Raw genomic sequence first — 22,518 nt, forward strand, 5'->3', positions numbered from 1 at the left:
GGCAGTTTCTCTAAAGTAACTTCAAGAACACTTAGGAAAGTAATGTGCTTCCACTGTGTGTTAAGAAAACTGTTTGTAGATATACAGACATGGACAAGCATCTTCAAATCTTTTCAAGCTCTGACCTATTGTTTAAAAACTCACTACCTCTGCTTTTCCATGAGCTAGGACTTCAGCCTGCCTGTCAAGAATACTATGACTGTAACAACAGTATGTTAGTGCATTAAAGTGATGGAAACCTCACTTGTGTTTTCACTTTCTGAAGAGCATTATTTGTAGAGTCAGTGACTGTATCAGTGCATTAAGAAGAAAGGGACTGGATCTGAGGTCTGTTTCATGTTGCTTATTAACAAAAAAAAAGTTAGTGAGCTAATCATGGTGAAATGGTATTTTTGTAATGCAGATTGGTTCTGTTTTAATACTTACTTTGTGTGTAAATAATTACTTCAGTAGTTTAATGTTTTCTAGCCAAAAGCTTCAGAATCAGGCTGCCAAACCAGCAGACTTCCTTTTCTGATCAGAAAGTACTGCTGGACAGTAATCACGGCACAGAAAGTATGTGCTTGAGTCATGGCAGCTGAAGGTCCTTTTGTCTCATGCCAGCACAGGGTTCTTAGCACCAACTGCAGATTGAGACATGGCTAACTTTATTTTCTTTTTAAGAAGTCTAAGAGAAAGAAATAAGAATAAATTAATATTGAAGCACCGATTTTGAATGTGTTGGAATGTTTCAGCCCTGTCATGTCAGAAATCTAAACAATTTACCTCCTTTTTCCCCAGTGAGACAAATGGTAGTCCCCTGCAGACCATTCTCCTCTTGCAATACTTTCAGAGAAACCACTGCTCACACAAGGGCACCAGTGTAAAGATGCTAGGGACAGAAGTGTGTAAACCTGCCACAGCGGCCCTCAGTTCTCAGCTTGGGACTGCACTGAGACACCAGTGGGTGTCTTGGGCCCCGGTGGCAGAGCTTCGGCTTGGAGGGGTGGAGCAGCAGGGATGGTAAACCTCATGTGGCCCTATAACCCTGTATAAGTGCCACACCTCGCAAGGAAAGCCGTGGTTTGTTGTGCAAAGAAAGCCCAGCCCTGTCAGCGATTAGGTAGGGGCTGAAAGAAATCTTCCTCCACTTAACACTCAGTTTTTTGCGTGTCAGGTACGGCATGCTTGGACACTTCTCCCCACTATTTCTCAAAACTTCAGGTGGAGGAGCGCTGCCTGCGTGCTGCCTCCTTCGGTGCTCGAGATGGGAGACGAGGACAGCACATGTCCACCAGCAGCTCTCCACGGTTCAGACCTTGCCTCCTCTCCCTGCTGGGGGCCCGCACCGGCGGCGGGGTCCCTCAGGGCAGCGGGGCCGGCGCTGCGCGGCCGGGGGCGTGCCGGGGCCGGGCGGGCGGCCGTTGCCATGGCAGCGTAAAGCCGGGGCAGCCCAGCGGGCTCCGTGCCGCCGCGCCGCAGGGCCCAGCCATTTTGCGTGCGGGGAGCGGGGCGCCGCGCAATTAGCGCCGACCTCGGCGAGGGAGGAGGAGGAGGAGGAGGAGAGGAGGAACGGGCGTCGCGGCTGCCATTTTGACAAGCCGGGGAGTGCCGCCGGCCGCTCGGAGGAGGCGGGATGCGGCGAGGCACCGCTGCGGACCTGCTGTCAGGCTGTCCAGCCGCGCTCCGCCCCGTAGAGGCACGATTGCCCCGCAGCGCTCCCGCAGCCGCTCGCTAGCAGCTCCCGGGGGAGAAGCCGGAGCTCCGGGGGAAGCAGCGGGTGCCTTTCCCTGCCGCACACCCAGCAGGTGCGTGGTGCCGGCGAGGAGCCTCCCCGCTCTGTGCAGCCGCCCTCCGAGCGAGGCTTCCAGCGGGGACCCGGCTGCTGCAGGTATCTCGGCCCCTAAAGGGCGGCTTCGGACCCGGGGGGGTTTGTGGGGTTGCGGGGGTGTCGGTGCGATTGCTTTATCCGTGCTGGTCGGTGTCTCAACGCGATGCGCCGTGAGGTTGCCGATGCAAAAGGATGCCTCCGATAGGGGATAAAGCTATATGCTCGCGTTTTCTATTAAAACGTGGTTTTTTTTGTTGTTTGTTTCCCACCGTGCTTTGTGCTGTCAGGATGCCGTGGGGTATAACGCATCGTCAAACTCACAGACGTATTCATAAAGCCTTAACTCAATGAGTTCTTCGTTACTAGAATTCGTGCATTGTGCTCAGCCTCAGCGTAACTAGCCTCAAATTGTCCGGCTGCTGCCGTGCGGTATGTAGGTCATAATAAAAAGCAGCTCTTTTCACCAGCCTTCAGTGGGCTGCATGCCCCAGCGCTGTGGTTGATTAGTTCGTGGTACTTGTGCTGCTAAGAGCAGTGGTATCGCAGCCAGCTCACACCTCCCTTCCGAAGATATCGCGCATACCGTGCTGCACGGAGCACAACACGCCCATTGTGTCCCTCCGTTTGGCATTCAATAAAAGGAAGGAAACCAGCACTCCACATGGAGCACGAGCACGTTAATAGCACAAGACGGTTAAACTTTTATTGAGCGATCTCGGCAGCAGGCTTTCTACCCAAAGCTAGAACAAATAAAAACATCAAGACGAATATAAGGCGGTAATGGAAACAGGATAAGTCGTCTGATGGGGGCTGTAGGCTAATGCTGTAGATTTTCGATGCAAAATGAGTTCCTTTGGATAGGTATTAATCGCAACACATCTGTTTTAGTGATGAAAGCTATAGTTAGAAGCAGGTCAATAAAACTACAATGCATCAATACAAATTTTTATATTAAAGGTAGCATTTCGTGAACTTCCAAATGTATTCTGAATTACCTGATACTGAAATGCATTAAATTATTCTGACAACTGAACCAAACATGCTGATTTACTTTGCAGCTACAGAAAATGAAATAATAATTGGTTTAATTCTTAATAATTACGTGGATTTCAGTTACACTGAAATGAGCCATTTGTTTGGACAGTTGAGAAGACATCGGATGAGGAATTTGAGGTCTGGTATTTTTTATAGTTAAATTAGTAACCAGTGTTCTGTAATTAGGAGCCAAATTCCAGTGTGTTATTTCTGTGTATATGTCCTGCAAAGGTATTTGGACAAGCATGGTCAGCAACCATCCCCCAAATGAGACACGCATTTGGAAATAGCAGTTTATAAATGGATTGCTACCATGCATTTTCTCCATTAGAAAAGCTCCATCTTCCTTGAACCATTGCAGGATTTTGTTAATGGGTGAATGCACACCCCGAGTCCTTTCTTATACCCATGTGTAGGGGTCACACAGTAAGTTGTTGAGAGAGCTGCTTTCATCTGTGTTCTATAAAGTGGAATGCGTATTTACAGTGTGGTACTACATGAATATTCATGATTGAGTCTGTAATTATGATGAAAATGATAAACAAGCTAAGCTAGCATTTCCTTTAAGGTGTTTGTAACCCTCTAACAAAGAGAGCTTTTATTATAACAGTAAGAGCTACAGATATAGCAGTAAGCAGAATGTCGAGGATTTTACAGTTTGAGGTGGACATATCTCACTGTGAACAATTTATGGTGTTAGAAAGCATGTGAGGCAGGATTCATTACGACAAATCAGTAAACAGTGTACACCCAGTTAGGTGCTGATAGATGCATCTTATTAGTCTCTATTATTATTGAGAACAGCGTTATGCATTCTTTCCATTCTGCTGTTCTCCCTTTGTCTTTTTTCTCATATCAATTCCCAGCTTCCCTGTTTCCTTACGGTCTCTTTGGCAACATCTGATCCTTCTGAGCTATTTGTAAATCAAATTGGTGACTCTCAGTAATGGCCATGGAGGTGCTGCAATAGAATATAGTTTGGAGGAAGAATTTTAATGAGATGGAGGTAAGAAACAGCAGCTAAGTAAAGAGTGTCTCCACTATGGGCTAATTGTACATGATGTAAGGCATGGAGGGGTAGAATCCTGTCACTGGTGTCAAAAGCAAATGGGCATAGAAGGTGGGTGTTTTTCAGCTCATAATCAGCTGAAAAGTGTTAATAAGCAGAAGGTTACCAAGAAGACCTTGAGAATAATATGACAGAAGAAAAATTGGACTATTCAGAAATGGAAAGGATGTGATCAAGTTCTGGCTGAAGTGTAGAAGTTTTTCAGGATTCAGTAGAGCCATGATGATTTCAATCCAAGAAATGATTATATATGATTTGAAAATGTAGGTTATGCAAAGTCAGACTCTTGGTCTGCAGTGATGTACATATCACCAGCTGTCATGGTTTAACATTAGTCACTTTTTGAGAGAGATGACTTTAGAAGGTGACCTTGGAACCATGTATTGTGATCATAAACAGGTTACCAACAAAGCAAAAGCAGGCAGATCAATCTTAAAATGTAGTATCATAGTAGCAGGTGCAAATAGCAAGAACAAACAGGATGGCTAAAGAAGGTTTAATCAAGTGCTGTAACAGTTGTTTGGTATGTTTGTTTAAAATCACTAGCTTTGAGCAAACAGTGATAAGCATCAACCAACCATGTGGTTTGTGGAGCACAGTAACCCTGTGAGAGAGCTGGTGTGAGAACATTACCTACCCTCAGCCTATGGACTAGTCTCCAAAATGCAGTACGCCTACATATAAGACCAACCTGTGAGTAAAAATACAGATAGCACGTGCCCAGAAAACACACTCAGGTACCAGATTAGGGTACATTGTATAACATTAATACCGTGGAATGGCCAAATTCCACCTCTGTGTTGGAAGGATCAGGTATTGAGTATAGTACACCAATGACGAGGGTGCATCTGGAGCTCGTAAATTGCATCAGATGTTACCTTGAAACAGTATTTCTGCTCCAGCAAGTCTGTCTGCATAACATAGACATACAAGTTAACAATTCTGGATTGTTTGTAATCTTGAATTTTATAAATGTGTGGCTTGATAGTGTCCCACTACACTGATCTTTTTGTTGTCACTGTTTCAGTATTGCATCAAGTGAGTTACTCATTGACAGTTTGTATTTTCTTCGTATTCTGTTGGATGTAGTGCATAGCTTCCTATTAGAGATGACTACCATAATATTCAGTCCATCTTCATTTTTCTTCAAATAGTATGGATTCTTTTCATGCAAGCATTTTAACAAAAGTATTCTACTGTAACAATAAATTAAAAAAAAAAAAGTCTCGAGGAGATGACAACACTTCTGTAATTATGAAGTTTCTTAATGGTCTTGAGCCCAGTCTAAAAAGCTAAAAAGACTTTCAAAGGCACTGATTCTATGGAAAACCTCAAGTATGGGAAGAATTATGGTGGGATAGTGGACAGAAGTAAATACTTAAAGGGCAGCATGTGTCTTTGAGTAAAAGCATGCCGAATGACAACGTTCTAGATTTACTCTTGCTTTCAGTTTTTTTGAAGCATTAACTGTATTTTTCTGTTCAAACCTATTGTTCCATAACAGTGATACAGCATAGCTAATGCTGTTGTAAAGCAGGAAATTCCAAACGCTGAGCCTTTTCTCCTATTATTGCTAGCTTCTTTCCCTAAACAGACTTAATTTTAATCTTTCTGTACTGAATAAGAATGGTGTTCTGACCCATCCACCCTTAAAAACGTCACCAGCCACCATCAAGGGGTTGAATAGGACAGATGTAGTTCTGTGTTCTTAAATAACTTAAGTAACATAATATATATATATGTATTTATATGTGTGTGTGTGTATGTATATATATATATATATAAACAGCTGATGCTGAGAATCCCAAGCCTCAAAGGATTGGTGGGGAAATAAGCAGGAAAAGCAATCCTTTTTCCTCCCAGTCTTTACTACAGTTACATTACACAATAAACTTTTTCATTAGCCTTTTCAGCAGATAAATAATGTTGAAAGCTTTACTTTTTGTAGGGCATTTGTCTTGCATTTTATGTACAAGTATTAAAGCAGTGTACAGCTGAATTGTCTGATGGGTAAGTTAAGTTACCCCTAGTTCAGCAGTGGTTGCTGACTAGCTAGGTTTGTCCACAAGCATAGTGGTTTTTACTCTTTTGCTCCTTCAGGACCCAAAAAGACAGGCAAAGATGCGTGGAGGAAGCCCAAGGGAATCAATAACTGCAATTTTCATAGCTGAGAAATCAACCTTTTACAGGATTATAAAAGTGGTAAAATGCATTGTTGTCTAAGGCTGTGTTTGTTTTTAGGATCAACAGTTCTACTAATAGGAAATCAGTAGTTATGACTGAAGGTCAAATTAGCTGGAAAGGTCCTTGTGTTTTGTTTTGGTTTTGTTTTTTCCCAAACAATTTAAAAACAGTGGGTCCTGCTCCTTACTGACATTTTTCTTTTAGGAGTGACAAGAGGTGAGTTCCTAGTTCAGCCACAGTAATACTGAACGGTAGCTGTAATGCTCTTTAAGAGGCTTAGGGTTGCATGGTGTAGCCCATGATGAGAAGGTGTAGCAACTGCATCAGGAGCAGGATGTAGCAAACGTGTGTTCTTTTGAGTACATTGCAAGTCCTCAGACTTGCACTCCAGCCTGAACGTAAAGCTTTGTCACCACAGAGAACCTTGAGTGTTATGTTTGATAAAGCCATATATATTTCAGTGGGAAAAGCATGGATAGGCACAAGTGTGCAAACCTTGCAAACCATGCCACTTTGCAATAAGGTGCAGATAACTACTTAAACATCTTGTCCATGGTAAGTGATGAAGGTCCAGAAGATGCAGCAGATTTTCCTTTGTCAACATGGTGTAAATATTTGTACCTGATGTACGAATTTAAAAGATGAATAGGCTCCTATTGACAGAGATCTGGTCAATGTTTGTCATAAAATATAGTGACCTGTCTCTAGATATAGCTGTAAGTAACACCAGTAAAGGAATAGAAATAGGGATTTCTGGAATGTAATTTGTGGAAGAGAGATTAGTTCTTCAGCTTACTATGTATAGAAAAGGTGGAGTTATGGAAACAGGGTGGTCAGATTTATATTTTTACTGTAATTAATGACATGAAGTGTAGAAGTATGGTAGACTACCACAAAACCTGTAAGAGTACAAATTTCAATTCATGGCAGTTAGTGTTAAGACTACTTCTGGTCTCCTGATCGGAATAAAATTAAATATAAATAAAACATTTAATCGCTGTTGGCAGCTAATCTCATAAACTGCTTTGAATCAGACTATAGCAAGGATACACCATAGGACTGACTAGGCCTGGAAGGCCTAAAAGGCCATTGTTTCTGAAAGGCCTTTGTTTCGCCAAAGTTTCATTTTAGGAAATGAGAAGGGAGAGGCTGTCCATGATGCAGGTGTCTGGATCATTTCTGATGTGTGAAAAATGCATGAACTAGGAATTGCACACATTGCTACAGAGGTCTGTTTTTATAAATATAAACAGTATTTTCACCCTTACAAGTGTCCACAAGGGAAACTTAGCAATCCACAGTCACAGAACTAAGCGAACTAAGTGTAGTGTAAACATAAATAAATTGGATGTTTAAATGTTGTCTTTGTCCATTTTATCTTAATATTAAAAATGATACACAATGAGTATAAAAACAGAATTATTTCCTTTTTGTAAGCATAAATGTAATCTGAAATCCAAGATGTTGGCACCAAATATTCAAGCAGGTGCAAAATGAGATTTGTAAGATACTAAATGCCTGTTTCTCCCTGAATCTCATGCTCATTTGAGAACCTCAATTTCTCTACTCTATTATGCAGATAATGAGAACTTTTGTAGTTTGGCTGTGGCAAATAAGGATGGAATCATTGGTATGAGGTGATTAGTAATTGGTGAGAACTACAAACGGTGTTTTAGGAAGGCTGTTCAGTAAATCTGTAGCACAGAATGTTTTGCTCTCTGCAGTGAAGCAGGTGGGCTAATGGATTAGATGTCCCCAGTTTAGGCTTGATATACTGCTTTTAAACACCATGAGACTTCTGTGGAGGTTTTGAATTTCAAAAGGACTGTAGCTTTTGAGGCTGACTGGCCTAGGTAAAGTATCTAATGAAAGCTTCCCTTTTAACATGGAGCTCACACTACTGACTTCTGTGCATTTTGTGCTTTAACTTTTTTTCAGGTGTTAAGCAGCTATTGTCTGTTTCACGTATCAACCCTCTATTTTCTTTTCTATTTAACATACAGTAAGGATTTTGGAGATGAGCAAGCAGTAGCATCACAAAGGGATGGTGATGGAAAATATTCGGTATGCATCACTTAAGTCATATTGATTGTGTATATCACACTGCTCCTTCTAGCCAGTTATGCATTTTACACGTTTTAATGAGCAATTTAAGACAGAAGCCAGCAGTTGCCAACATTATTTTTATTTAATTTTATTTCCAGTGAATTTCTAATTAACAGGGATCTCTGAGCAGTGACATTCTCCCAGATAATCAGATTCATGTTAATTGCAGTGTTTTTCTTCTGGACAAATCTGTACTTCTTAGGAATCTCAAGAAAATAATTTCAGTGTGAGCAATGCAATCAAATGGTTTGCTTTGAATAAACAAAATATAAAAGAGGCTAATCAAATGAAGTGCTACTGTGTGAGAGCTAAGCGAGGTGTTGACAGGTCTGACAGCAGAATAAAGACCAAACCAAAGGCTCTGTTTTGACATACATGCAAAACAGAGATATTGAGGCAAATTCAGTTCTCTAACAAACCTCTTTAAGGGTCACTCTGCAGATATAGATCATGTAATCTGAGCCTTGTAGATTATGCTTCTACTTTTAAACAAATACAGGAGAGGTTTTTAATTCATTACTCGCATAGCTGTAGATTTACACTTTCCTGTGCTTTTGACAGCGGCATTTTATTCACAGATTTATGGTCTTGGGCAAAGGCCAGATTCAGGACACATTTTATTATCAGAACTGCAAACCCTAGAAAATAGCTTGGAAATCTGCACCTGTTCTAGTTAATACATACTATAGTGAAGCATTAGGAAGATGCCTTCCGGTTTAAGGCAATGGTTTTCTTAAAAGCAAAACAAAAATAATTGTGGAGATGTTGTGTTAAATTAATTCAGGTATGAATTTGTTTACTTCGCGTAGTATTTAGTGGTGTAATCATCTTAAATACAGTTCTTTAAAGTGTAGATCAGTTACTGTTTAGATAAAACCATGAGTGAAGATAAATACATCAGTATGACTAAGTAACAGGTATGAACTGTACAACAGCAAGTGTTCTACTGTTTCTATGTAGACGTGTTCTACTTCCAGTTCTGGCATGCTCTCTCGGTATCATTAGCTGTCAGAAGAGAAAGGGCAGACGAATTATTTCCTAATGAACGGATAAAAAGACTGTCGTCTTAGTTGCTGTCTGAAAGGAAACTACATTTAAGTAATTGTTTCTGTCAATATTAGAACATCACCGTGCAAAGACGGGACTGGAGTTGAGTTCTCTTTGCACTAGGTGTTAGGCACACGAGAGGGATCACACGCGATTCCAAAGGTAAACTGAAAAATAGATTTATTCACAAATGTCTCTGACCACTCAACCGTAATACCAGTACTTTCCTCTTTTCCTGTAGGCAGCTTAGCAGAAATTAAAATTTAGAAGGGATTGGAGGAACAAGCAAATAGTATCTTGGTAGATAAACTTGGGAAGTGTTCTTATGCTAGACAGATACTGTCTGTTACAAATGAATGGAAGCGTATGTGGGAGAATCCAAGCAGAAGTTGTACAAAGCTGTGATGAGAGCCTTGGGAGTTGCAAGAGTAGACAAGCAGAGAGAACTGTGACAGCTCTAGAAAGGGAAGAGAGGGGAGAGAGAATTGTGGTGGTGGGAAGAGGAGGAGGCAGCTGTATGCCCACTGGTGGACAATGTGTGCCCACTATTCCAAGGCAAATGAGAGTGGTGGCCTCAAAGCCAAAAGCTAGAGTGGGCTCATGGGGCACATTTTACATTGATCAGACAACATTACTAAAAAGTAGGGGCCCAGATACTGTAGTTAAATTGTGTGATGACAGAGGCCTAAACAACAGCATTCCTGATAGGGGGCAAAAAAAAATAAATAAATTAAATTTTAAAAAGTCAATCTCATCAGGATAAACTATACCATGCTGTTCCAGAGAGTGAAGGGAAGCAGGTGTGAGGAAAAATGAGGTGGCTTCTTGAGAAATTCATATACTCGATTTTTGTGTGTTTAAATAAATGTCATTATTAGCATTCTAGTCAAATTTCTGACTTACACACAGCATGTCAGCACATGTCACAGATGTTCATGTATTTAGTGTCTAGATGTACACTTTCTTAGAATTTTAATTCTTTTGCAGATTTGTAAGCAAGTTGTGATCCCCTTCTGCAGTTGAGTCCTTTATGTGCAATTCAGTTTTATAACCAAATGGTTAAGCTTTGGCTGCTCACAAACACTTTAGAATGAAGCATTAGAAGTTTCAAACAGATACTTATTTGAGCCTCCCTATCGCAATGAGACTGTCTCTAGCTGTCTTCCACCAGCAATGGAATAATGCGATTCTGTGGATAGGGGTCAGGCAGCAGGTAAGATGCAAGAGTAACACTTCACGAGAGAAGCTGCTGCACTGCTCTGTCCATCTGGCCACTATAAAAGAATAATACTTGATTCTCTAATTCTGAAGTCAGTTTCCCAAACCAGATTTGAAAAAGCTATTTACACTTTGAGCTATCCGCTCCTTCTGCTTTATCTGTATATTTGCTTAAGATTCTCTTTTCTGATTTCTGTCCATTGTTTTTATACTTTCTGTATATTTGTCTGTTTTCTTACTACAAAAAATGTTTCCAATACCTGGTAGTAGTTTGTTTTTTTATGGGAATTGTTTTGGTTGGGACAAAGTGTTTCAGAATGTTAGTGGGATATCTTCTGTGTGTTTTGCTTTATATACCTGTGTATCAAGCATGCAAAATGTGAATTGTTTCAGTGCACATACTTGATTTTTCAAATTATCAGCTGACCAGAAGCTTGAAGATGGCCTGAGTTCATACGTGACTTAAAAGAAAATTACACTGCAAGCTTTCTTATGTGTAGCCTTCTCAGAAATCTATATAACTCTACCATCACCTTCAGTGTTGTCTAAATCTTAATCAGACTTCTATAGGTTTTATTTTCCACTAGGTTTAGGAACAGCTTCTCTCTATGTTCGTTACAAGCATTTTTCAGAACTAGTAGCTGATAATGCCATGACAAAGTTGCATCTTTCGTATGTAAAATCTAATGATACAGTATGAGTGTAAAATCTGTACGCCTAGGTTTTTTTTTTCAAAACATTGCAGTCTAATTTGTTACCCGTAAATGAGTATCTCCTGCTGTAACTGCTGAAATTTTCCCACTGAAAAAGCCTTATAATCTAACCTTTTTTAATCCCCTAGCCTAAAATTCCTAGTAAAATACTGGAAAGGTTCAAATAAGCTGAACAAAAATGTAGTACTTATGTCAATTTCCATCACTTGAAACAATGATTTTTTTTTTCTAAATGCAGGTAGGCAATTAAGTCTTATCATTAGTTAAATCCGTGCTGAAAAGATCAGCATCATCTGAATGAATCTGCCCACCTCATTTACAGTATTTATTACTGAAAATGGTTTTACATTTATATGCACACTTTTTTAAAATCATTTTTGGATTTCATGGTAGATGCATAATTCTGCATTCTAAAACTTAATAAACATCAGAAGCTACTCTGAAATTATGCTGTGCACTTCAGGATTGGAGCCCACAAATGCCAATCAGACTTGAAAATTAAAGTCTGTGTGGTTTTGGTGTTTTATCATGCTTTATTTTATGCTGTCTGTATTGGAAATATGTGAAAGTTCGAAATGTCACCATCTAAATGAAGCTAAGGGGTCAACTTTTATGAAGAGGCTGAATCAGGAAATAGAGCTGTCAAGTTGCCATCATCAAGGCTGTAATGTTTTGATATGTTATCATAAGAAGATTTTGTATGCTGACTTTTTAAAGTATCAATCACATAAGTTTATAGCATAGAGGGGTTTTTTACTTACTTCAGTGCTGTTTCTGTTTTTAAAAGTACTATAAAAATGGTTTGAAGCACTTGACTGTGGGACAGTTTAGACTTTGATCGAGATTCACATGTTTCTAGTTCATCCCACCAGTCTATCATTAGCTGATTTTGTTATAAATAACCCAAAGCTGTACAGGTACTATGTAAAACTACTATTAGTGATTTCCTACACCCATTGTACTGTGGTTTCAAAACATAGTCTTTAGGTAACCGTCAGTCGTGTGTCATCTCTTTTCACCCTTCTGATCCAAATGCAAAGGCTAATAAATAAATAAAATGCTTTTCTAATATTTTCCTTATGAGCAATTTGTTTAATTGCCATAGAAATCAAATGTGCATGAGTTTAAATTGCATGTGAAGTGCTCCGTAGTAGAAAGCAAAGCAATGCATGGAGCATAACATTTTGAACACTAAATTTGTTATAACCATACTTCTGCTGAGATGTTAAAAATGCCTGCTTTTGATGTTTGTATATACAATGCTAATTTAACAATGTCCTTATCTCTACATTCTCTTCCAAGAGGTAAGATAGAAATCTGGAAAAATTAACTATCTTTTGTAAATTTAATAGAAAAAATTTACCTTTAAACCTCTCAAATTTATTTTTCCACATATGTAAATTTTTCAAGCCATTCTAGAAGCAGAGGATAGCAAAAGTCACTGTCTTCATCCTTTAAGTACATATTTTTGCTAGTCTATTTTTACTTTTTTACTGATCTTTGTCTAAGGATTAGAATTGAGAGTTTGTTTTGACCAGGACCAAACTAACGAAAAATTAAAAAACCTTGAGGCAAAAACAGGTCTTTCGGTTTTTATAAATAATAGGTGGATGACTTTGAAAAGCAGAGGATGTTGAAGTTCTCAGGAAGTAAACAATTTCTAGGAAGGGAAATCCGCATTTCCATATGTTTGCTGTTCAAAGAGGAAATTACCTAATAAATGTACAACTTTAGGGATACAAAATGGAATAACTACTTTAAATTATATTAGCTTTGTTTTCCGGTTCTCACATGCCTTAGGATCTGCCCGAATGAGACTGTGATGTTTTCATTTCTGTTCTTCAAGCCTTCTTCCTTATAACTTCAGCTGCTGGGGATTTAGGTTTATGGTATGTGCAGAGGTGCTGCTTCCTTTACACAACGTGCAAAATACATGTAGTCATATCATGTGAGTTTCTTGCTGTTTGAAAGTGTTCTCAAGAGCATTTCTCTCTGCCTTCCTCATTATTGCTGGCCTTTGTTCTGTCACCTCAGATCCCTTAAGGCCTGGTTTACATAAGGTGTGTGCACAGCAGCTCTTGAAAAGTGCATGTAGCCCATCAATGTGTATGAATACTGGCTACCAAAATCTGAGATAGCAAGAAAGTGTTACTTTAAATTTGTGTCTATGGACTATCTTGAAGAATTTTTCTATGCAGCAAGGAAGCCTATGGTGAAAAACATGGTTGCAGTTCTGGATTTTTATATTAATTACTGATGTTCATTACTAATCAGCGGTGAAAGTGTACTGAGGGAGGAAAATTAGGAAATTGCTTAAAAAAACCTTTAAATGTCACCCGCAAAGACTTCTGTCTTGTCATTGCTGTAGGTGCCACTTAAAAAAAGAGTCTAGCTCTGTTAGTGAAAAATAAGTAATGTCCTGCAAAGAAGCCAGCATGGAACAGCTCGCAATGCAGCTGTAACATCCTGTTTTGCCTTATACACAGCAAACATCAGCTTGTCTTTCCCCAGCTAGGAGAAGCATGAATATAGCTCAAACAAATATTTCAAATGACTAGTATGTTTGACAATTAATGGTACTATAGGGAAACCAAATAGCAAACAAAAACCGTGAAAGAGCTCTCATTTTCACTTAGCAAGAGTTGAAGCAATGCGTGATAAATGACAATGTACTTAATGTGCTTCTGTTAACAAGAAGGCAAAACAAACAAAACCTCAGCACTGATTTCCAGGCATCCTCTTAATGGGCTAGGGCCAATTTGGTTATAGAATATCCATATCCACTGGGGGATGTATGGATGTAGGCATTTTTGCTAGAACTTCAGCTTTGGAAGCACTGGAAATTGAAGAACTTCCTTGAAGCCAAGTCCTTCTTTCAATCCAAGCTACTAGCATGAGGGACTGTCGCATCTCTGGGGAAATTATGACCTTCAGAAATAGAGGTTTGAACAGGAATGGAGCACTCTTCTGCTTAGGAGTTCCTGTTAATCATGATATATCTTACAGAAGAGATTAACCAGGGTACTTACCACCAAAAATAAAAAAGCATCATTTAGAAGCTTCCATCTGCTCATCATTCCCATTCTCTAACATACTTAAATAACTTCTCTCTCACAAAGTTACAACTGTCTCTACTTATTTGGACTGTCTGGAAAGCATCAGTCTGAATAATGTAAACATAGCGTCAAGATAGTTGATGAAAAAATCAGTTGCAAGTTCTCCAGGACATGAGATTTTTTTTTTCTTGTATAATTCTGAGCATAATGTATGCAATTAATAATATTAATAAAAAAGGCCACTGTAGTTTTCGTCTTTCAAGGCAGTATGAGCATGCTGCTATGCAACAACATCCAACTGTATATGCCCACTGATGGCATCGGTGTGACCAGTTACAAACAAACTTGTATATTGAGTCCTTACATTTATCTACAGCTGTGTGGGTGGGAAAGAAAACATGGGGAAGCTACTGTCTGCATCTCTCTGGCACCAACAATTGGGTATATGCTACAGCCTATTTTGGGGGTCACACTTAACTTCATAAAGCCATGAGAGCCTGATGTAGAAACAGCTAACGTTTCTACAGCTAAGGTGCACATTGATACAGATGGCACTTGTGCCCTTGGTTTTGCACTCTTGTTCTTGCAGTCCTAGAGCTTTTGAACTTCTCTGCAGGAATCGCAGCTTGTGTATATAATTTATTTATTGTCTTTATTGTGTAGGCCCAACCTCATAAATTCTGTGCTCACCAATAGCATGAAGCTATAAGCATGACAGGCCGGTTCTAACTTACTAGATGCTGAAGGGAGAGAAGCAGCTTTATTGTGATCAGAGAGCAATGGAACTAAACACTTCAGCGTGATTGCAGAAACAACTTTGTGATCATAAAGGGAGGTGGAGGGGTGCACGCCACCTTTAAAGAGATCAGTGATTCTGCTCTTGACTAAGATTCCTAACTCTGGGACTCTGCTGGAAATCTCTTACAATCTGACACGTCTAACATAGCATTTTCTTCAAGTCCTATTACTTTCTTTATTGTTTTCTGCTGGTTAAGCCTTACTGCTAAGTATGGCTACCCGTCAGGCCCTCAAACTTGCTGTGCAGTCTGCGTGCTATGCAATGTGGAGGTGCAGGCACCTACCTGAGGGCTGGCAGCTGGGTAGTGCTGGTCCTGCTTTTTCTTTTTGTGCGTGTTTGGAATTTGAGCTTGGTTCTGTATAAGTACATCACCTGAACAGCAGGTCATTTGGGGCTTAAATTACAGTAACATTTCAGGGTTAAATTACAGTAAAGGACACTTCAATTAGAGCTAGGAAAAAGTAAGCAGTGGTGTCTATAAAGTTGGGATATCTTTCTTGCTGGTTGCCTTCTGAAACAGGCTGATCAAATGTCTGTCAGGAATGATATGCCTGTTAATTTGCTATTATGAAGCAAATGAACAAGATGACTTAAAGCCTTTGTTAAGCCTTTGGCATGAGGGGTAATAGGAGAATTGACTCAAATTCAGCCTGCTGCTTCAGCTATTGCTCCAAGTCAGAATGGTTTGTGACTTCTCACAAGCTGGCATGGCTTAGTTTGTAAACCAGATCTGTTTTCACACCCTTCAGGAATAACCAGTTTGTCACTGCAATTCCATCAGAAAATCATTTCAGAATCAATCTATAGATACAGCTCAAGTAAAGACATTCAAATGTGTAGTCTGAGGCAAAAACATATTGTCATAAGGAGAGTTCAAGTTTACTTCAAATTCTGCCAGAAAGTGGTACATAGATTGAGCAAAAACCTGCGTTAGTTCTTGGAGCTGCTGCATTGGCCGGATGGCCTTGGTGCCCTGAGGCACGGCGTGCTGAGCCACCTCCCTGGTCAGCTGCTCGTGTGCAGTTGACTTCTCCTCCCCAAAAAAGATGGGCAAATGTTCCTTGTAGTGCACCAGATGACTTGTTTTTCCAGTGGTCCATTCAGTAATGTCATTGCCAAAGGAGTTCATGATGTCTGTGGCCTTGATAAAGATACCAGTATTGGGGTAGATCTGCTTCAACAACTTGTATTGGTGAAAGCAGTAATTCTTCTTCTACTATTCTTACTGCTTGTACTACTACTCTTCTTCTACTTCTGCTATTCTTACTGCTTCCGAGGACTGCTTGTCGTCAGGAGCAGGAGATGGCTCGGTGGGCTCAGGTGTTTCAACAGCACCTTTTCTCACCTGTAAGCAAGCTGAAGCAAAAGTGAAGGCAGTGTAGCTGCAAATGGCATGAGTCTAGTGGTGGCATGTGGCTGAGCTCTTGAAATAACTACCAGCTTTGCAGTTTTAGGGATCGATAACTGTCACGATTGTGTGAAAACTTATCAACAGACAGAGTTGAATCTGAAGCAATTGTATGTCAGTGAGCTTTGGCTGACTTTAGCCATTTTTTTATGTTGATGTGTTGCAATCGGAAGTAGGAAACCCAAATACAAATGTTTGGTTTTGGTGAAAACCAAATATTGCCTTTGAGCAGTGTCTCTTGAAAATACCAATTCAGAAGGATATCAAACTTTACCAGTACTATCTTGTGTTCTAAAACGCTTAAGTGTTATCTACTTGTAGCTGGAAGCCTTTAAAGCTTTACGCAGTTGCTTATGTCTTTACGTTTTGCATACATGCATGTGTGTTTTCATTTAAGTGAATTGTAGTAGCACAGTGGATAAGCTGACTAAAGGGATATTTATGGAAAGATGGTTCTCACCACTGTTGTTTGATTGACTTCTAATGAGAGGTTTTGTGCTGTGTTGATTTGACAAGCATCTTTCCCTTCTCCCTGGGATTCAGAGCCTGAAAGCTTCAGTTGTGGTAGGTCTGCTTTCCCTTATCCTCTATGCTATGAGTAGTAGAAAATGTTAGAATTGCTTTATTGGTAAAATTAAAGACCATTTGTAATGTAGGTCCCTTATTTTTTCTTTACAAAATTGGCAGCTTAGCAAATTATCTGAACACCATTGTGTTAATTATTGAGAAGCCTAATTCCTTGGTGGATTTAGTCATGGTAATTGGAATAGAAACTCAGTACAGAGTGCGGAGGTGTAATGCTGGCCTGGCCATTATCTGGCTGTTTAAGAAAGAACAGAATGACATTAGGCCATGTGGAGCTCTGTGGCATAACGCTTTGAAGTAAAAGGAGGGAACTGGGACTTGTGTGTCTTCTGTGAATTTCTTTTGCTTTGTGTGGACCAGCTGGCATGAGACTGTGAGGGGCAGCCATGCACAGGAGCGTGTGTCACCTCATAACCTACTGATAGCAATGCTCCATTGAGAAGGGGTTGTGTTGCTGTCCGTGGCCTACTAAGGCTTTTATTGTTCCGGTTTTAATATTTCAGCATGACTGGAGGAGAGGTTGGCATTCGAACTTTCATTTCTCCCAGATAAATTGTCTTTAAGCTAAAGAGAGTCTGGATCTTGTTATGTGAACCACACAAGGTCTCTAATTGCTCTAGGAAAGAAAGAATCACTGAATCATTTAGGTTGGAAAAGACCTTCAAGTTCATCAAGTCCAACCACAACCTGACCTATAGAGTCAATAGACTATGTCCCTTAGTGCAACTGTGCCTTAGTGCCACAGAAGAGAAACCTGGTGATGGGCCAGTGTCCTCAAAAGACTGGACTGTAGCTTGATGCTTAGCATTCTGTGTAAGCAAAGTGGGAGATGTGACTGAAATCCTCCTAGAAGTTTAATGCAGATTTCAGGATCTGTGACAGATGTTTTAATGACTATCAGCAGTATTTTGAAAGAAAGGAAGAAAGAAAAAAGTGGTAGGGTAACACTGTCTTCCACTGTTTTTATGAAAATTGAAAATATCTTGAATGTTTTGTAGATGTCTGTCCTTCAGATGCAAGGTTGATAAAATCCAAGTTTGTACATGACAGTTGTGGTTTCATCAAGGTGAGATACTGGTTTGTTGGTCTAGCAGAAGAGTTACAGGGGCATGGGAATTCTACTGTTAAAAGATATATCAATGGTTTGGCAGTTGTATATAGCTAAATGAGGTTTTTAAAGTTTGTAATGTTGGATTTGGGCTCAAAAATCCTTTTGAGTACCAAGTTCAACAAACCTAGTCATTTGAGTTTATAAGTCATAGTGAGCTTTTCAGGTTTAAGGTTCTTGCTTGTTCACATGTCTGGGGCTTAGGCTTTATAGTTGAACTGCTACCTTCCCCCCAGCAAACACAAACATGTACAGTAGTTGAACTCATTCCAAAAGCAAATGAGTCTGAAAGACGAATGACCTTGTACGAAGTTCTTGAAACAATGTACTAGTGGTGTATATTGAGAGTGAGATAAACAATAGGCTTCTGTTCTCTATTTCCTGAAAAAGGCCTTTTCGTCTTTATTTCCCCATACATTTTCGACTGTTTACCCTTGGAACGGAGGAAGTTAGTTCTGCTAGTGAAATAATGCTCTTAGCAGGCATATCATTCTGCTGGTCTAGTTTGTGATAGCTGCAGTGACTATAGTGTTCTCCACTTCATTGGGAGAACAGTAATATAGTTTGCTGCCAGTTATGTGGAACTGGCGTAAGTATTGAAATTGGTTACAACAGGTGACCAAGAAGAGGCTCTAAATCTTTAGATAATATGGTTTTAATAGTTGTGTTTTTTTGTTGTTGTTTTTTTTAATGCACTTGAGATTTTACTTCACTTGAAGTCTCTCATTATGTTGTAATGTATTTATTTGGTGTGCAGTTAAAGCTATTTTAATTCTTAAGGGATTCTATATTATATGGTGCTGTATTAATAAAAAATTGCAACCTTTTCAGTGACAAACATAGTTGAGTCCTTAGATATTAAAAGCTAAATCTGTGACATCAGTGAAATTCAGTCAGGTTTTGCCAAAGATAACTGGCAGAAGATCTGGTACTAGTCCTCTTTCTAGCTTCTGTTCAGAGAACAGGTTAATTGTCCAGAATATTGTCTTGATAAGTATCCGAGGGTGCTTTTTACTTTAATAAATTGATATATTCAATCTCAAAGAACTGTAAAAAAAAATTTCAAATCCATAGATGCTGATTCTATGTAAAAGCCTTTTGCATCTTCAGAAGTATCTAACCATGAAGATAGTAGGTGACACTTTGTAGCCTTGTGGAATTTCTCAGAAATACCAAGATTCCTGAAAAGCAGATTTTAAGATGCAAAGCAAACTCAGTTTACTGTGATAACAGAATTGCTTATTTACAAGAGATCTTTCACAAAAATCTCTCTAGGGGCTTTGTTCTTAGATAATCTTTTCAATCATCAGTCAATATTTTTATCATAATCATGGGGGGCAAGGGGGACAACAGGCTTAACAAATTCCAAAGATGAAAATGAGAACAGGATATGGCTAAAGAGAGATGGCGCCTTTTAAATAGAGCACAGATCTTTTGTTATAGAGAAAACAGAACAGGCAACTCTTCATGAAACGCCTGCCATTTTGCATAAACTTCAGTTGGTATTAATGAAGTGAGAGCATGATCCTTCATACTTAATCTCTTGATCCATGTCTCTCAAATGTATGAATGTTATCAGTAAAACACTTCTGTAAAAAAATATATTCAGAAGTTCTCTTCGTTTGCTGGTTCAGAGATTAGCTGATAACTCTTGACAGCGTCCTGAGTGCTTTCCAAGGATCATGAGCCAAACAATAAAAATAATAATAAAAATAAAATTCCAGGTTTACTCTTTTTGTTCTTCCTTCCCAATTTCAAAGTTTTTCTAATAAGGTATATGTGGATGAAACACTCCTATAGTAAACCTGGAGAGAAAATATTAGTAACTTTGTTATTACCTAATGATATTAGCAAGGTGGGCCATGTACCATTAATTTTTTGAAGGAGATGATGGCAAAGACTTTGGGTGAGGTGGAACACCATTCTTCTTTCTGAATGTAAAGAGCTATTTTGAGATATGCTGAGATACTGGAGAATAGAATTGTGTGTACAGAAAAACTAATGTGCTAATGAAGTAATAGAAAAATAAATAAAAAAAGCAAATTCCATGTATGGACTTCAACAAACTTTACTGTTTTGAAAGTTTTTTGAAAGATGAGAGTTCTCTAACCAGATCTTTAGTACCGGAGTTATGAAGCCATAAGGTATTGATACATGCTGTGAGTGTCACTTCTGTAGGTTACAATTCATCTTCCATGAGGGATGTAGGTAATTTCCCACTTCTCTAAGTGTCTTGAATAAAGATACTATTATCATGTGCACTGCCACAGATAAGTAGATAAGAGCAAAACTGCTTCAGTAAACCAGTAACTTGAATTCTTTGAAACATGCATTGCTCAAATTGTCGAGTTCTTAATAAACGTTAGTCTCACTATTCTTTACAAAATGTCTCTTCATAGAAAAATAGTGATCTGACGGCTGCTTAAGCACCAGACTCAAAATGGGTTATGGGAGGGACATGCATCTCTTCTCGGAGTCTGTTGTTTGTAGCCATGCTGGGAAAAAATGTAGTATTTTAATATTGTCACTATTGATAGTTGATTGAGGCAACTTTTAGTTTCCTTATGGTTAGGAAAAAGTTCCAGGTGTAGCTATGACAGTAACTTGGATGCCTGCATTCTTTCTTGAAATACTGAATCCTATGTCCCGAAAGCTTGCATCAGTTTATTTTTCAATAGGTGGCCTGCCTTTTTCAATGTGTAGAGAACATATCCATACTCTTTGTGTTTCTTCTTGAGACAGGTAGCATGGAATTCACTTAGGCACATTATTATGTTACTAGAAGGTACTCCACTACTATTACAAAATCTGAGTAAGAGCATATATAGAATAATATGATAAAGTAATTAAGACATGTATAGAATAATATAACAAAGTAATTACACCTGGTTGTATGGTGTATAAATTCACCTGCATAGTTTGAAACACACATCATTTGACTTCACAAAAGAAGAATTCTTCAGCCATTGCATGTGAAGTTTCAGTGACTCAGTTGTGTTTAGGTTAGATCTAGGAACCCAGTGAAAGTCAAGATTTCCTGTATTTCTCTGCAGTGGAGAAGTTAGGCAGCTTTTCTGTCTATCAGCATGTTGAACAATTTTCCATCTCTCATCTATCATGATTCTTCTGGTTTGTCAGAACTCTGACCAGTAGTGTGTGGACATGAAGCCTGTGGGGACTTGAACCAAATGCCTACATCAGCAGTGTGTGCTGTACACTTCTTGCTCATGGTTGGCTGTTCACCATCAATTAAATTGTACTACAGGGTGACACTAAAGAAATGTTGTGCGTGAAATTGGTGTTGCTGATAGCCATGAAATGGGAATTATGATTATTGTCATCCTTTGAAAAGCATGAGGTAATAATCTGGATAATAGTGACAAGTCTGTTTACTAATAATGAGCAGATAATTAGATTTCTTTGAGAGCCAGATGATATATATTGTATTTATGGCATCTAATGTTTCTTGTAGGTAATGATTAATTGACTTATATCTAGTATTTATAGCAAATATCAGTATATACTGAAACAGTCTTTTTGTCATGTTAAATAAATGCTAACAGGTAAATCATTCACGCAAAACCAGTTGCAGAGGGTGTATGAAGAAATAAGGTGCCAGAATGGGTTACATATTAATAGTAAATCATCTTCCTGAGAAGATGCTTCAGGAAAGAAATACTGCGCTCCAAGACATGTATTGCATTACTTTGGTACTGAATTGGTATTGGTAACAGTGATTTTAACATACTTCTATTTTCATATTTGCGTAGTATTAACATTTGACATAAAAGAGTTTGGTGGCTTGGCCTGTAACCATCAGACAAAAGCACTATGGATAGTAAGGTTATGTAGCATCTGACACTAGTGTTTTGGTATGTACAGGTCTTGTATTTATTTAAACTGCACTGCATGTTCAACCTGTTCATTATAGCTCTCTAGCCGGCTATAATTCACACAATCATATGTTGTCTAAAATTGAAGCTGTTGGATTCCTTAAATCTCTTTGTTCATGGAGCTCAAGTTAAATATAAACTGAGCTTTTTAACTTCTGTGAATTAGTTTTGTGGTAAAATAAGAGCACTAAACTAGCCATTTGGAAAAAAATAGCAACAATGATTAATTTGACAGGTTGGTATTTAGTATTTGTGGGTTGTATTTTTTCATTGTAGCTGCTTTAACTACAACACTAAAAATGGTTGGGACCAAATGGAAGGGATTTTCTTGTGCTAATCCAAAAAGAATTTATGCTTTATTTTCACACTTGGTAGCTTTTTCATTATTCTTATAAGTGCATTATAGTTACTGATTTTTTTATATGAGTCTTGAGGTACAAATATACTTAGTTTTCCTTATTTTTAGCAATGAGTGTTGCTTTACCAC

The 22,518-nt window shown here is 39.0% G+C and overlaps 1 protein-coding gene across 17 annotated transcripts in view; it reads left to right on the forward strand.

Annotated features, from left to right (window-relative positions):
- Positions 1 to 1,417: 1,417 nt before the first annotated feature.
- Positions 1,418 to 22,518, forward strand: part of SORBS2 (sorbin and SH3 domain containing 2) — a 158,138-nt gene continuing 137,037 nt past the window's right edge. For 3 of the 17 annotated variants that reach the window (XM_040556548.1, XM_040556552.1, XM_040556550.1), the window contains exon 1: positions 1,420 to 1,870. The gene's annotated coding sequence lies outside the window, so the exon portion shown is untranslated. Of the gene's footprint in view, positions 1,871 to 22,518 lie in introns of all 17 variants that reach the window. The other 14 variants (XM_040556557.1, XM_040556558.1, XM_040556560.1 and 11 more) reach the window with 8 other exon arrangements.

Source organism: Cygnus olor, chromosome 4, assembly GCF_009769625.2.
Source record: "Cygnus olor isolate bCygOlo1 chromosome 4, bCygOlo1.pri.v2, whole genome shotgun sequence".
NCBI lineage: Eukaryota > Metazoa > Chordata > Aves > Anseriformes > Anatidae > Cygnus > Cygnus olor.